We start from the raw sequence: 16,185 nt of genomic DNA, 5'->3' as shown, positions 1-16,185 counted from the left end.
CAACAACCTGCAAGGAGAAGTGATCGAGGCCACATCTCCTGGAATATTTGAAATGAGATTAGCCAAAGAACCAGAAATTGCAGCACAAAAAGCAATCCTGGCTTGGCAGGGGAGAGGACAGGATTAGCAGAGGTCTTTCCTATGGTTACAGAGGGGCTGTTGTAGGGGTTCAGAGTTATTTTGGTCTTTTACGACAACTGTTTGATGAACGACTCCATTATTTCCCAGCTGTCAATGAATAAGAGGAAAGTGTTTCCCGTAGAGTAAAATCTTTCCTGCAAGGTGAAGAATCAATTGGAGAAAAATACCAATGTCACATTCCAGTGCTTCACTCCTTATTGTGCTTGGCATGTGGCTTCCTCCGTCCTACACAGCAATTGGTCCATACCAGGACAGAACCAGCCTGTTCTGTCTAATAAAATTTTATTGCATTGCTTTTCAAAATAATTTCTATACTAGCACTCTGAAAGCCAGGAAGACACACAGGCAAGAAAAAACATGCCTACAACTCATTAAGTCTATGAGAATAGTTGCACAAAAGAATTTGACAATGCAGCACAGTTTGTCGCTTCAGTTTCATTCCACTAATTGTTCCTCCTTTTTATTTTTTAAGTGAAGAACTATCACCCTAAAATAGACTGTTTCCATAAGAATGCACAGAAATGAAATTGAAAATAAAATCATTAAGTCTTATTATCTGTACAGCCATGCCAAATTCTTCTTCTCTCTTTTTTTTTTTTTTCCAATGACCTTCTCAAATTCCTTCCTCTATGTCAGTTGTGCTCCCTTAAATATTGCGGGAAAGGAGGCAAAAAGGGTGAAAGGAAGCGGTCAAACCACCATGTTCTGTGTTGCAATAATGGGAAGCTGACCATTTTCAGCGTTGTCAGTAATTCCAATGTGGGCTCATCCCCCTGGAAATACTCCGTCATCATCAGCGTGCTGTTTATACTAAGCCCTCCCATTGACTTTAAAGAAAATCTATCAGAATCTGGGCTAGAATTTGCTGTGCTTCAGATGCCACAGTTCCCCATCTCAGGTCATGGAAGCAAAGCAGTTTTGGAGGTGACTCAATAGACTAACAGTGGTGCCCTGTGCCTTGCTGCAGACTTCTGGCTCTTGCTTGGCCACCTGGCAACACAAACCCTTCACCATCCTTCATTTTTATGTTTTTCTTAAAAGTAGGTCCTGTCACAGGAAAGCTGAAACCTGTATAATTCAGTCTCTCACTTTCGATCCCTGCCTGAACTCTGCAGAACCCTGAACTTGGGCTGGAGGCAACTGTGCAGCCCTGTTGCTAGAGATGGCTCCCAGCTGCTCTTCCTACCAGCAGCCTTGTCTGAGGCTGAGGGCTGCTTTGCCTCCCTCACACACACTTTGCCTTTGTTGTTTCTGTGGGCTGTTCCCCTCCCTCTTCTCTCTGTGCTCCCTCAGAGCCTCCACAAGCCCAAAGCTTGCAGTTGTCCTCAAGGGGCCAGGCTGGGCAAGAGGGTGTGCCAAGGGACTGCATGAAGACCCAAGGGGTGCAGAGGAGACCTCAGGGACATGTGTAGGCCATGTGCTGTCATACCACTGTGTATGAAGCAAGAAATAACTCAGTACAGAAGACACAAGGAGAAGTCTATGTTTGACAATGGGGGAAAATGTTTTTGAGATGGCTGCAAATGATCTCTTTAATATGAAAAGAGAGATAATCTCCATTTAGTTTCCTCCGCTTGCAATAAATTAAGTCCATCCTTCTCCTATTACATCAATGGAAGTTGTAGTCTGTAGTTCCTACTTCCACCCTTCTAGACAAATAAGAATAAACCTAATATGTCCTTGGCTCTTGCATGGGTTGATGAGGTAGAGTCATCCTCACAAAGTCAAGCGTAGTTCCTACCTGTATAAGTCCCCTTAGCAAACACCATCCCAGAAGGCCTTGAGAAAAAGGTGGGTCACAGCCAGTCACGGCCCATTACACACACTTAAAGGCTGGTGCATAGCCAGTGCACATTGATCCTTCAGGCACAAGCTCCTATTTAGGCCACGCATCTCCACAGCATCTGTACTTGCAAGCAGTGACAAACAAACGCCATCAGGCTGGTGGTATCGACTGCTTTTGTACTGTCTCATTCTGTGCACACTCTGTTTGCCTGTTCTATTCTGACAATGCTGAAAAGATTCCAGTTTTAAATGGGGGAAAAAATGGAAAAGAAAAGCACAGTGCCATTGAATCCTAAGAGTGCCATTGAGTCCCTAACTCATTCCCCAGCTGTTTGCTCTTAGGCACTGGGGAGTTGTAAATAGCTGGAAGCAAGACTGCAGAACAGTGGTATATACATTTTGTAAATGGAGCTCTGAGCAATGCCCTGGTTTCAGGACCAGTGAAGTCAATAATGGCCTAGAATCTACCTCCATGTGCAGGTTATTATAAAATGGAATTTATTAAAAGGGTTCTGGATTTTCACAAGTTTAAGTCACAAAGAGGAGGGAAATTATACATTTACTCTGCCTTCCAGTCATTTTTTGTATCTATATTGATCATTTTCTCAGAGAAGAGAAGGAAGAAGCAATGCTGTCATCTCTGTACAAAGAAGAAAAAGGACAGAAGAAAAAATAAAGACTTGAGTCTAACTTCAGTTCTGTAAGCATCTTTCAAGTTTAACAGTTCTGCAGTCAACGGTAATAATCATTTAAGCAAGTCAGTATCTTCCAGTGGCTTCCAATTATAGACAGCTTTGCAAATAAAGGAATCAGTGACAAAACCACTGTTTATTATCATGCGTTATTTGCCAGAACAAGTCATGTTTCTTCATTACTACTAAGCAGAATTACAGTGAGTCATTCTATCAGAAAAAGTGAACCATGCGCAATATTTAGTAGTAACTGTTCTGTATAATACAACCTAGGGAAAAAGAATAATATATATATGTATAATGAATAATGAATATGTATAAAGAAATACAGCATTGAACAAACACCCAACCAGGCAAACAGTGATTGATTCAACGCAGGAAGAGATGAAACGGAAAGACTACATATGCAGCTGCCACAGTTCCAAGTAGCGTGCTTTGCACATGCTACTGAAGCTCCAGCTTGTGTGACAGAAACAGTCATCCACAAGCAAAGGGTATGTCATATTATGTACTCCAAGTTGATCTTGTTATCATTTTTATCTTGTGTGTGTTGTCATCTCCTGCTTTGTAGTGCTACAGACTTGTATTTGCTACGAGCGTGAGGCTACACTCAGCAGTGTGTGACAATTAAGCCCTTTGAGGGTCCTGCATATTTTAATTATTACTTATTTCATTGTCCAAAGCTTTCCCACATGAGATGTATTCCATGTGGGACTGAAATAGGAGTCATTCCTTCAGAACCCCAAATATTAAGCAGACATTAATTTATTTTGAGCCTTGCACATTTTAGATGAGCGTAAATCGACATGTATAGTGGGAAAAAACTGTTCTCCATGTGTTGGAAAGTTGAACTGAGACACCAGAGCTAAGTGACAAGAAGTGGAGGCTACAACAGAAAATGACTGAATGATTTGTTTGGCATTTAAGTAATGTATGAGTGCACCTTGTCTTTGTTAAAGCAAAGTAGTCATAGGCTTTCCAGCAGCACAGGCTGTGAATTTTAGCTGTATTCCCTTCTGGGATTCTGAAGTTCTCAGGTTCCGGCTTACACAACAGCAGAGTCTAAACGCAGACCAGTTTTTCATCCATGAAATGGATGTTAAATAACACTTGACTGAAGTAGACAAAACAAGAAGATACATAGACTAACTGGAAACATCAAGATTTGAAAATTACCTGATAGGAAAAGGGAGGGGAGGGGGATCAAAGACGTCCCAGGGAATGAAAAATTCCTTCGCAGCACTTCCTGTTCTCTCTGTTATGCTAACCAAGGTAGGATTAGGTTTCAGCTGCCAAAAGAAATAACATTTGTAGATTTTTTTTTGGTCTGGGGAAGTGGGATAGAAAGATTTAAGACAGCTTTTTCCGAACTATTTGCCTTTTGTCAAGCAGTCAAGTCTAGTTATTGTTATTAATTTGTATTACAGAACTATCAAACTGAGACTGGATTTCCATTGTATTATGTGCTGTACAAATATCCAGTCAAAAGCTGGTTTTACCTCAAAGAGCCCATAGTCTAAATAGAGCAGACAGACAAAGGGCACTTTGCCCTAGGTTGTATAGCTGCTTAGCAGTTGAGCTAGGAATTATCTCTCCTGAGTCATAGCTTAGTACCTCAGCTACTGGAGAACAATTCTGGAGAACAGAACTGACATTAAAAGAACTGAGCTTGCCTTCTTGTAAGCAAACACAAGATAGTGTGAGAGTGATCACAAGTTCCTTAAGTTTCTTTGTCATCACGCAAGCAAATGTTTGTGTCTGCTTTAAAGAGGAGAGGTGCAGATCCTTGTGTCGTGTCTGAGATTTCAGAGGAAAATATTGGACATAAGAAAGTTATACATGGTTGTTGGTTTTGTTCAGTGCTCATGGAGCTCTCCAAAGTCTGTTAAGGAACTTCAAGCTGGCCTCAGCCTTTGAAAAGCTATTGTCTGAGCCAGCTCCTTTAAAATTACAAAGAGTACTTAAAGTACTTTGAGATCCTGGGCTGCATTTGTGCTTCTGTAGATCCTCAGGGCTCTGGATATAAGTACAATGGAGACTGAAAGGCAGGGAAAGATACCTGAAACTATGCTGAATATTTTGAAGCTCCTGTCACTTAATATGTTACCTTGGCACATGACAATGTAACTTGGCTACAAAAAGTTGCCATCCTCCCTTAATATACACTGAGGCTTCCAAGGAAGGTCAAAAGCTACGGACCAACACACCTGTTCCCAGGTATTTGCTTAGCGGGACCTGAGGTGGAATGCTGCGTATTGTGTGACTCGGACAGAAGAGGAAACTGCACTTTCATGTTAATATAGAAACAAAAGACTTTCTGAAGAAATAATCTGTCAGCAAAATAGAAATGTATTAACTTGAACCTGTTTATTCCGAAATGGTATTTCAGTGGGTAATTCCAAATCAAATCCTGTGTGTAAACATTTGAAGTACCATTTGAATGGTGAAGAGCTTTTCTTACATGGTAGAATTTCCTGCTTCTCATTTTTGAAATCCTAACCTAGATGTGCACAGGTGACTGAAGATGTCCGCTGTGCGTGTCTGAACTGCAGACAGGGAAGTAGTGGGGCAAGCAGCAGATTGGCTGTCACCTGTTTCTCAAGATGCCAGCTGTTATCAAAGTAGACCCTCTGAGTTTGCTCACAGGAACAAGCTGAGGTAAATGTTTAACTTGAGTCTTTAGAGTCTATGGCTTGTACCTTTCTTTATTATTAACCCAACCCTTGTTTTTCTTTACAGTTGCATAGCTGCTTGCTCACAAGAAACAAAGGACCCTTGACATAGCTTCCTCATGGTGGCATGAGCAAAGGTAACGTACCTTTTATATTGTTTCCATACCCATGCATAGGAGAGAATGATTGCATATTTCTGCTTGCCTTTTCTTTTAGTGCAGAACAACCTGCTAATAGCAAGCGCTGCTTTCTTCTGCCTATTTTAAAGTAAATAACTGGATATAGATCCAGCTGATTTCATCCTATTTTGACGTAAATAACTTGTCTGACAGTTTTTCTGTTTATTATGTCAACAGTGTGAATACATGCTTTAAAATAATGTTAAATACCTGTGTATGCTACATGGTGGCTCAAAATTGGTTTGGAGAGAGAACATTTAACTTGCTCAACTCTTATGGTATAACTGAGCTTTAGGTAAAGTAATGCCTCAAAGGAAATTAGAGTGAAGAGGTACAATTTAAAGACATTCAGAAAATACTTTTGCTTGTGTTGTATTAGATATATGTGTGTATACATACTTTGATAAATATATTTTTAGAAACAATATTTAAATACAAGTATATTTAACAAATTTAATCAAAAGGACCATTATTTTTTTCTTGTCTCCAACTGTCTGAAATATAATTTTAGTCCATGAATAATTCTTGCATGTCAGGTGTGAGCTCCATCTGAGCAAACAATATCTGAGCCCCAATATATTCTTTAGGAAGATCCAGGTAGAAACTCCTCTTTGTTCTTAGTGTGTATGTGCTGTCTTATGAAGCTGAGCATTTCCCAAACAACTGACTGCCACTGTAAAGGAGATTTCTACAGACACTGCAAATACACCGTTTGCATTTTGCTTTACTTTAAACTAACAATTACAGCATGGTATGGCTATGAAAGTATTTGGCTTGTAAATACTTAGGAATGTGTGAGAAAAGGTTTGTGGTCACATTGTGAAATATGAAAGTGTGTGATCGGTAAGCAATATGAAGACACACTGTACTTCCTCAAAAGAACGTATTAATAGCTGTTTGGGAGTAGTTCACACATCTTTGATTCTTATAAGCCTACTAGACTAGGAATAAAATTCTGTTATTCCCTGTTTCAATCAGATCCAGCTGTTTGTATAACCCTAAAGATCATTGGCACCAAACACCAGGGATACGCAGGGGTGATAATCACAGACAGAATGACAGAATCTAGCTATGATTGATTTACTCCCACTGAAGTATACTGAAATGAATGCAAGTATTGGTGGAATAAATTAGTATTAATTGGAAGGATGTTAGAATACAGACGCAAATGACTATGAAAATCGGAATCATATGACAGAGAAGGTAAATTATTTGCATTCATCTCAGGAGACTGGCATCTTGGTTATAAAATGAATGGGATGTCAGTTGTGAAGCTCTGAACCTACTTCTACAGCAGCTGAATTCAGATATCACAGTTTACTCAAAGATCAAGAGATAAACAAGCAAAGAATGCACAACAAAATACAAACCTGTTCTTTAAAAGAATGGCCAAATTGGCAAGTTGATAAAGAACACTGTGTTTGTTCAAAGGTGACCTAGGTCAGCAGAGGACAAAATATGCCTCCTTCTCCATCAGCAGTTGAGTCTTTGTTAAGGGCTCATGGTTTTCTCTATTTCCTCAATATATATGTATTTTTAAATCTGGCAATTCTACAAAGCATGTGTTGGACTTTAAACGTATTTGCCTAGCTTATTCTGAGTGCTACAAAATGCAAATAAAGACGCTGGCATCAAAAGGGGATGGAGTGCTTTGAAGATGAAGGGCTTGACATGGAGCCAAGGAGCCAATGGGCCACTGAGAACTGTAATTGTCATAGATCTGTAAGGAAATTCTGCCTGTTTGGTGAGAGTGGATATGTACCAAAAAGGAACTGGGGAAGCTCTTCATTGCTTTATCCTGATAAACTCCTTAGGCCAACAGAGTTGATCCAGAAATGAAGAGGTTATATAAAACAAAACAAAAAAAGTGAATTAAAATCTTACTTGAAGACTGTTAGAGAAGAAAAAGTGTGAAATGAGAACTGGCTAAATTCTATATTGCCTGTATTAAAAGAGGACAAGCTCACTTTGCCTGCTGCTGTGAAAGAACCAGCACCAAGAATCCCAGCCCAACAGGGCTTCTGCTGTTGTTATTCACTGCTTAGCTGTTTGTTTGTTTTTCTTTTTAGTGTAATGCTCACAGCCAGTTCTAAAAACATTCTGGTGATATTAAAGGATAGGATAGGAAACCTTATCTTGTTTCAGATACATATCAACAGAAAGCAGAAAATCATGCTTCTCCAGCACGACTGCCCCATCTAGCATCAGTAGCATTATTCTGACAATAAATGGATTACAATTTCTTTAGAAAAGGGACAGAACCATAACTCTTTTTGTTTGTTTGTTCTGTTCCAGCTGTTAACATGCTTCTCACCTCCTGTGTAACTCCACAGCAAAAGAATTAATTGGCTAGCAATAAAGTACAGTATCAAGTGTTAAAATGAAGTGGAATCACAGAAATAATAGTAATGTTATTCCATGATGTGAGCAGGGTTCCTTTTTCAGAAACTAATGATGTTAAAATAAGTGGAATTATGTTACTCTTCATTTTTAAGTCAGTAAATTCCAAAAGAGGATTTGCCCCATTTCTACAATATGCTTAAAGACTTACAGTGCACGACCAAATGCAGATTTAGTAGAGGCATGAGGGGTTGGCATACGGCATTCTCTGCTCAAAGCTGCTCAGTGCCTTTTCGTTCTGGTCAATGAGGATTTTCTTCATCTTAATTATTATTTCTGAGACCATATGTGGCCTTGCATTTTCCAGAGCTTTCTTTTTTTTACTGCACAGAAAAAGTGATTAACGCTTTACTACTAGTAGCAAGGTAAAGTGATGTTATAGAGCATGATAGGATCTAGAAAATGTGAATTAGAGAAGATATTACAAAAATGTATCTAGTGGAAGGTTTTCCCTACTTTTTATTGACTCAGTAATTGAGAATACTTCCACTGACTTGAGTGGATGTTGGATCAAATCACAACGTCTCTCTAACTCTCCCCCTCTGCTGGCAATTCAGCTCTTGCTGTGCTGCCAGAGCTGCACAGTATCTTAGAGTTTTTCACGCAAGAAGTCACGCAGCAGTACTCCTCATTTGAACCAAGACACGAAATACAGAAGAAAACTGTGGGAGCAGGAAAACTGCATAGGTGATGTGGGAGAACAAGTAATTTCTGTAGTCTGAACATTATCTGTTTACTTTCACAACCAAGCAGACAGTTGAGATTGATAGCATGAGGTCAAGAAGATAGTATTTCTGGTTCAGACATAAGGTGCGCTTAGTAAACACAACTTGGAGTTTTACAATACTTCATTTGATAGCCCAAATCATTTTCCACCACTAAGCCAACAAAGCACGATGTTATTCTTCAATTTAAAGCACAAATAACATACAAAACAGCAAAGTGCAGACAAGATTATTTTATACACATTTGTAATCCTCTCCAATTTACAGAATGCAAAAGGCTGGCTCACTGGGTGGTTTTATACAAAATGTTTAACTTGCATGTGTACATTATGTGATTTGACTTTTGAGATAAGCTGGCTTAGTAATAGGGATCAAAATGATGACACTAAGAAAATTATTTTCCTACTTGTGTTTCACAGCCTTTCTTGATGCACATTTTTATTATTAATATTCTGCTCTGCACAGCTCTCTACTTTGTTCTACACAAATGCATGGATGTTGCCAATTATAAATGACAAACTATTGGAGGAAGAGAAATCCAGTTCTTCAAGTAAGTCAACTTTTCCAGTATCATTTAGAAGTTTCTTCTCCCAATAGAAACAGAAGCATTTATGTTCAGTGTTTATTCTGGTCAGCTATAAATATGTTTTAAATACATAATACAGAAAACTGGGACACTGTGGAGACCCTGATTTTATCAGGAATGTAAAATTCTCCCTCTTTGATGGAAAATTTCTCACCTGAAAATAAGTATACCCAATATTTTTGAAGTCATAGTAGGCAACTAGATGCCCCATTATCTGTTCAGTGTAAAGACAGCTCGGTTTCTCCTCCCCCAAAACCAACTTTAAGCAATAAATTGAGGATTCAGTAAGTTTATTTATCTGGTATTTGATTATTTTGCAGTAGTAAAGTCTGCAACAGAGTTAACCAAAAATGAAATTATGGATGTTCATGAGAAAGGCAGACATTTGTCATTGATGAATCATGTTTTAAGTTTCATTAATCCAATTAATTGTTTTATCTAAATTAATAGATCAAGTCCAGAGATTTCATGGTAGCTTAGTTTTCTTTTGGCATAATTCTATAGATGAAAATATTTATTTATTTGTTTTTTAGAAGAAAACTTAATGAATACATTCATTAAAATAGTTTTCAGATAATTCTTTCAAAAGAAGGGGGGGAAAAATCTTTTCTCTGTATTTTTTTAGTGCTGAAAGATCTTTGTAAAACTACATTCAGGAAAAGTATTTGCTAGCTTGGCCCATTTCCAAAATGTAGACACTTTCACCTTGTCTTTTGTTCCTAGCTCAAATTCAGAAAATCCTCTTAGGTTAATTTATTTTCCAGCACAAAATCATGTGAAAACTAAAACGACAGAAAGGCATTTTCTTCTCTGCTTTTCTCTCTGCCGTAGAAGAACTAGATAATCCAAGTCAGCATGAGTGGGCAACGTATGGCAGACCCCAAACTCTAGAAGCCACATCAGGTTGAAGCTTTAAGATAACGATTAGGGCAGGGTGAGTTTCCCCGCTGGCAGCTCACACTATCAAGTAGCAGGAGCAGCTGGATGAATGTCCTTGTCGGTAGTTTCTTGGTCAACCATCTCAAGGCTTCGTGCTTGCTGCCTATCGGGATTTCAGAGCTGCGGGCCGCCGGGCGCGTGGTGCTGAAGGGATAGCGCCCACCCGCCCCGGGACCCTCCTAGTTCTGCAAGTGGGTTGAAAAGACAGGCGGTGAGACAGGGCTTCTAGAAGAAAAGTGCTAAAAGCAGAGCTTCTGCCATAAAACTTGATTTACTATGCTCTGTGGAACTTATTTTCTCCTACTGAGTAAGAATTACTGACATTTTAAATATTACGGTAGTATTTAATGCCCTTAGTAATGGTCTATTGTGCTGCTTTACCAACAGAGAGCGACGAATTGGTTTCCAGCCTGAATTGCCTCCAGCTTAATTAGGTATGACACATATTACTTCTTGTGCTAAACTGCTGCAGGGGGATGTTGTACGTTGTTAAACAGCTGCTGGATTCTGCCTGAGAGGGAAATCTATTTATAGGTTGTATTTTGGGTTGTAAAGTTTGCAACCATGCTTGAGAAACAGCAGAGCTATAGAACCATGCTGAATTATTAAGACTGTTCAGTCACACAGAACAATAACCATAAAACAAGGGGTCAGACACTGGCTGGCCCTATGCGTGTGGTGTACAGAAACGGAAAGCATAGGTCATCCGGAGTGCAAGGGCTACCACTGAGTAGCAATGCCTAAGTGGTCAGAAATCATTAACAATTACCCTCTGGCCTCTGGAACTAGCTGGATCCAGACAGCTCAAAAATAAGCCCCACTGCAGAGACTGTGTTTATGCAATAGGAACCTCTGGGGGAGATCTTCTGACTCACTATGGAATCTGGAATCTGAAAGTACACACATTGGTGAGAAACAAGATTTTTGCTTCCTAAGATACTTTGGATCCTCAGTAACATCTTAAGACCTTGGGTTTTATCTATGCAGTTGACAAGAACTGGGGTATTTCTGTTTATCAGGTATCCCATTTGAATTCCCTTGCCAATAAATGAATATTTAGGATTTCCATGGCAACATATTTCTAGACCCCTTATTACAGTCAGACTGATGCATGTCAACTGATACAGAGATACAGAAGGTAGTGGCTGAATTTATTCAAGCAATCACATTCTCTTTCCCAAGACTAATGCACATGAATACTGAGTTAACAAACTGAATTGACAGGGATTCCATCTCAATGAACATGTATAATGTTCCAGCTCAGGAGAGTAGCATTTAATTGATAAGTGAGATTATATTTACAAAGCTATTACAGAAAAGTCAAGGTTGGCTTTATGCAAAAGATAATTTGCTGTAGTATCTTGCTGCTTGGTTGTCCAGTAAAGTTGTTCCTTTGTGGTCAGGAAAAAAAATCAGACCACATGCATTCAGCTCCTATATATTCTTCTTTTCATATGTTGCAATTGCTCACCTCATGAAACCAACTCAGTAGTCACACTGTTGTTGCCTTAGAGACTTACATTAATTTACTCCATTATAACTTAGATGCTGATCTTAACTGCACAAGTATTAATAGTTATTCGCTGTTATCCTCAAATGGCTGTTCAGTGGCTAATGTAAAATGAATAAGGGTTTACTCTAAATCTTATATAAGTCAATGGACATCTTTCTCCTCATTTTATTCAGAGACGGAATTAGCTATCCCCATTGCAGTGCTGACAAATATTAATTTTTTGTCCTTAAGGCACCTCTGCAAGGTAGGGTAATGCCACTGACTCCATCTCACATATGAGAAACTGTGGCAGGAAGTTTATCTATGATTCAACCAGCAACAAAAGAAAAACAGATGTTCTGCCCTCAGTCTGGATTTCATTCAGTGGATAGTAAAACTTCTACAGGTATCCCTGGTATCTCTGAATTCCTAAGAGGTTATCTTAGGAACATCCTTCTCTTTGACCCCAGATGGTGCATTGTAGATCCATTTTTGTTACTATATTAAGAGATATGAGTTATCCTGAAGTGGCTTGCAGAAGGGCATACTGTGCTTGAGACAGGGAAATAAACTTGTGTCTCTTGAGTCTTTTATACCAAAAGAGTTTTCTTCACTTAATTTAAGCTTTCAGTGCACTCAGTCTTATTGCTATGGAAATTGTCTCCATAGCTAGTATTAGAATTACCTTGTTGATATCATTAGTAAAGCATGTAATAGATAGCTGAGCTGTTCTGATATTTATCTTTAGGTCAACAGCTATGGAGACTCCAGAGGCAAATTAGAAAAACCATAGACTCTTTATTAGTAGAACTTAATTTAACTGTATTTAAACTTAATTAAGGAGAGAAAAAATGACCTTTCTTAATGCACCCTTTCTTTATAAAGTATGAAATAAGGATATTAGATTAGTTTGATGCTGGTTGTTATTATGTATTCACAATAGATGAGAATGTAAAAATTCCCTCATTCAGTTAGGTACTCTTGAATGTCAAATCAAAGACCAGGTGCTGCACAAGCCCATTTCCTTTCTTCAGTGTTTTATGTTTCCCAGCCCTGTAATTCCTCCCAGGAAACCAGAAGAACTCTTAATTTCTTATCCCCCTCCCCCAATTAAAGTAACAACTCTGGTCATTTAAACAATCAGGCACATGTTCTTACACTGTCTGCACCTCATGCTATCCATAAATGGTGATGTGGTAAGAAAAACCATGGAGGAAAGGAAAGGAAATGACATTAACCTTTTCCATCTGATAAATAAGGGCTTCATTCAGCTGCAATAATCCACATCCTTCCCCAGAGATCCAGTTAATTTAATACCTAAGGGCTCAGTTCATTTAAAATTATTTCCACACTGACCAGCTGATTTCTTGGTGAATTATTCAGTCCCCAGACTAAAATATTCTTCCTGTGCAATAGCACGAGAAAGGACTAAACCACTTCTCTAGTTCCCAGTAGCCTGAATGTCCTGTCATGTAATGCTACCAGAGGCTGTGTGACTTCCACAGGGCTTCATCTATGCCCTCTAAATTGATAGGAACATTTGCGCTGATTTTCATAGGACCACTAGTCCGTAGGCACGAAAGAGAGAGTATCTTGTTCTATTTGCTATTCTTTTCTGCACAGAATTTCACACCCTCCCATCAAACTTTAAGCACCTGCAGTTTACAGGTTATAAAAAGAGAATTTGATCTTTGAATGAGTGGAAATTTAGAACAATGTAGAGTTACCCTGTCTAAAATAGGCAGCGTGCAGTTTGAGGGAATGGACACAGATCTGTGAGCCTTGCACTGCTTCTTGTGTGATCCACGCTCCCCAAGGCCAAAAGCAGAGAGCTGAAATGGTTTTTCTCCCTTTTGCTCCTTGACTCCAGTGCAGTCGATATCTGTTCTGCCGTACCTGATGGAGATACTTGCAAAAACAAAGGACTATTTGTATCTGTTGAGGCAGATGATCCCTAAGCACCACAGAGCAGCAGGACATACAGAACCAAAGTGAAGATCAGCAGGAAACAGTACTCTGATATCAACAGTAGCATTATATTAGTTGCATTGATTCACTGTCAATAGAAAGTCATGATAATTTTGTAATGGGCATCAAGAAATTTTGGATTAGATTCTTACATTATGTGACATGCTTTTTTCTTTTTTCTTTTTTTTAAAGGGAGTGTAACTAATTGAGTATGATGATCCAAAGTTTATGCAATTTTGTAGCCTTTCTGATGCTGTAATAAACTGAGCTCTGAGAGCTCTTTATTAGACTGCCTTCCAACTTGGTAGTTAAACAGGAAAAACAAGAAATCTGACCTCACTTAGTACTTAATTGGAGTGCATTTATTGACTGTTTTTAAACTCTTGTAGCAATATTGTTTGCTAAGAGTGGTGGGCCCACTCTTGGACTGTATGTACCCTTAGCTCCCTGGATAGACACAGCCTAATGAAGAAGGGGAAGGGAGACTGTAAGATGTTTCATACGAATGCATTGCACTCCCGGCTTGCATCACAGGGCTGAGCAGGAAGCTATAGCTGAAGATTGGCACGTTCTCTGTTCTTCCAGAAGCCCACAAGCTGGCCTGACCATGTGGGATCGATATGCCAGGGATAAAGCAGGAACACTCTAATGAGCATGTTTGAAGTCCTGGCACTGAGTTGTTGAGGCAGTCAAAATAAACTGCTTTGGATCTACGCTGTTTCCTTAAGCGTTCTGCAAGTTGCAAAGGATGCAGATCTCCAGCCTCATAATGTTGAGAAGGGAGGACTGAGAAGGCTGTCATGTAGGAGTGCCAAAGCAAGCTACAACTTGATAGCTCTGCTAGTAAATCTACCTTTGATACTGCAGTGCTGAGCATGGTAAGCAACTAATGCTGATAACATTCTTATCTCCATCCTATCTATTAGAAATTAAAGCAAAAACATATATAACCTTAGGAACAGTTTCCCACTTCACAGAGGCACTCAGCAGGCACTGGTGCATTCAGCTATGATTCATTATTGCTGAACTTTGGGGCTGGCTCTGACCAGTTCTGTTTGGATTCAGTTAGTCTGCTCTACTGTCAGGAAAGACTCCTTAGCATTTATGTTATCTCCCTGAGAATCTTAAGTAGGGACCTGAACACGATTTAGAGCAGTTGCCTGATAGAAGATATAGAACAAAAATCCATTCCGCAAGAAACTGAGTAGAGGAACAGAAGATGGTTCTGGAATGATAAGCATAGACCTTCCCTGGCATAGGAAATCACTAGTGGAGAAGTTTAGCTTGTGAGACATTTTTGCTATGATGTCATACTGACTTTGTGTGTACTCTTTGAATTCACCTATAATCTAGTTCACTGTAATGTTAAATTAAACTGGCTGTTTCTATTCCCCAAAAGTTTTGGAAGGCTTATGGCTTTGCAGAGATGTTGCTTATCAGCACACTGAATGCTGGCGTAGTGACGCAGGTAAATGAAGTCTACGAGACTTCATTGTTATAAACCAGCTGCAAATCTGACCCAGAGGAGATATGGATTCTATTCAAGGAGTCTATGATGCAAATTTATGCAGATGACTGTCATTAGTCTACTGTATGTCTGCTTGAAACAGCAGGGTAAGGAAGTGACAGCTACTCTGCAGAGACCAGGCTGTGGAAATTACAGATTTGTTCCAAAACTGCCATCTTAAGAAAAACATTATAGCACAGAAGAGACTTGTCTCTCAATCCTTTTGATCGACTACAGGAAAGCAGAAATGTGGAGGATGTTTCAACACCAGCCATAAACTTCTTGATTCCTTTTTTCTTGTCACTTAATAACAAATGTCTCTGTCCATGGGTCTCCACATGCACATCCACAGGCTCACAGGCACAGAGCAATAGAAGCAGGCTGAGCTTCTTTGGTAGTGCCCTAATAGGGTCAAGGAAAGAACACTATCTGCATCTTGGATGTAACACTCTAACCGGCGACCTTAAAAAAAAACACCTGATGTTTCCAGGAACATATAACATCTAGGTGGGCCAAAACACTGGTAAAGGCCAGTGGAAGCACACAGCTGCTGATAGCACTGCTCTGTGCTGTAAATGACCTTTTTTACATTGTCCTTACTTCTGCGGCCAGTGAGGCCTGCTAAAGGACTCTCCCAGATCTCTCTGAGATACCCTGCAGGGAACCAGTGTTTCAGGAGACAGCGACAGAACAGCAACAAAGTCAGAGGACAGAGTGAAGCAGGAGTTAAAAATAACCAGTTTTCTGCTGCAAGTGCAGGCAGGTTAGAAGGAGCAGAAGACTCCGGGAGAAAAACGAGGATGTCAGATGTCTGCTGGTGGCTCTTATTTATACACAGTGACAATGAGATGCAAAGATAAAGTCTGAGGCCCAAAGACATTTGTGCTATTTGCAAAAGCCCTTTCCCCTTTTACAGAAGTTGTTGTCGAGGCTGTCTGAAAGTGGCTGTAATTATCTGTTGCATCATTTATCAGAGACACGGGAAAGATCTGGGGTCAAATTAGTTCCTGGTGTAAATCCTCTGCTTGCTTCATAGTTATTGCAAAGTAGCCTTTGAGCCTTTTCGAGAGAGAAAAAACTAAATAGGAAAACTGCAGGA

At 39.5% G+C, this 16,185-nt stretch overlaps 1 protein-coding gene across 4 annotated transcripts in view; it reads left to right on the top strand.

Moving 5' to 3' along the window:
• The first annotated feature begins 5,150 nt into the window (after positions 1–5,150).
• KCNJ16 (potassium inwardly rectifying channel subfamily J member 16) overlaps positions 5,151–16,185 on the top strand; it is a 29,733-nt gene continuing 18,698 nt past the window's right edge. For 3 of the 4 annotated variants that reach the window (XM_015880089.2, XM_015880086.2, XM_015880087.2), the window contains exons 1-4: positions 5,151–5,276; positions 5,358–5,427; positions 9,060–9,144; positions 10,507–10,553. The gene's annotated coding sequence lies outside the window, so the exon portion shown is untranslated. The remainder of the gene's footprint in view (positions 5,277–5,357; positions 5,428–9,059; positions 9,145–10,506; positions 10,554–16,185) is intronic. The other variant, XM_032448303.1, reaches the window with a different exon arrangement.

Source organism: Coturnix japonica, chromosome 18, assembly GCF_001577835.2.
Source record: "Coturnix japonica isolate 7356 chromosome 18, Coturnix japonica 2.1, whole genome shotgun sequence".
Taxonomy (NCBI): Eukaryota; Metazoa; Chordata; class Aves; order Galliformes; family Phasianidae; genus Coturnix; species Coturnix japonica.
This window is presented reverse-complemented; position numbering and strand designations above follow the sequence as displayed.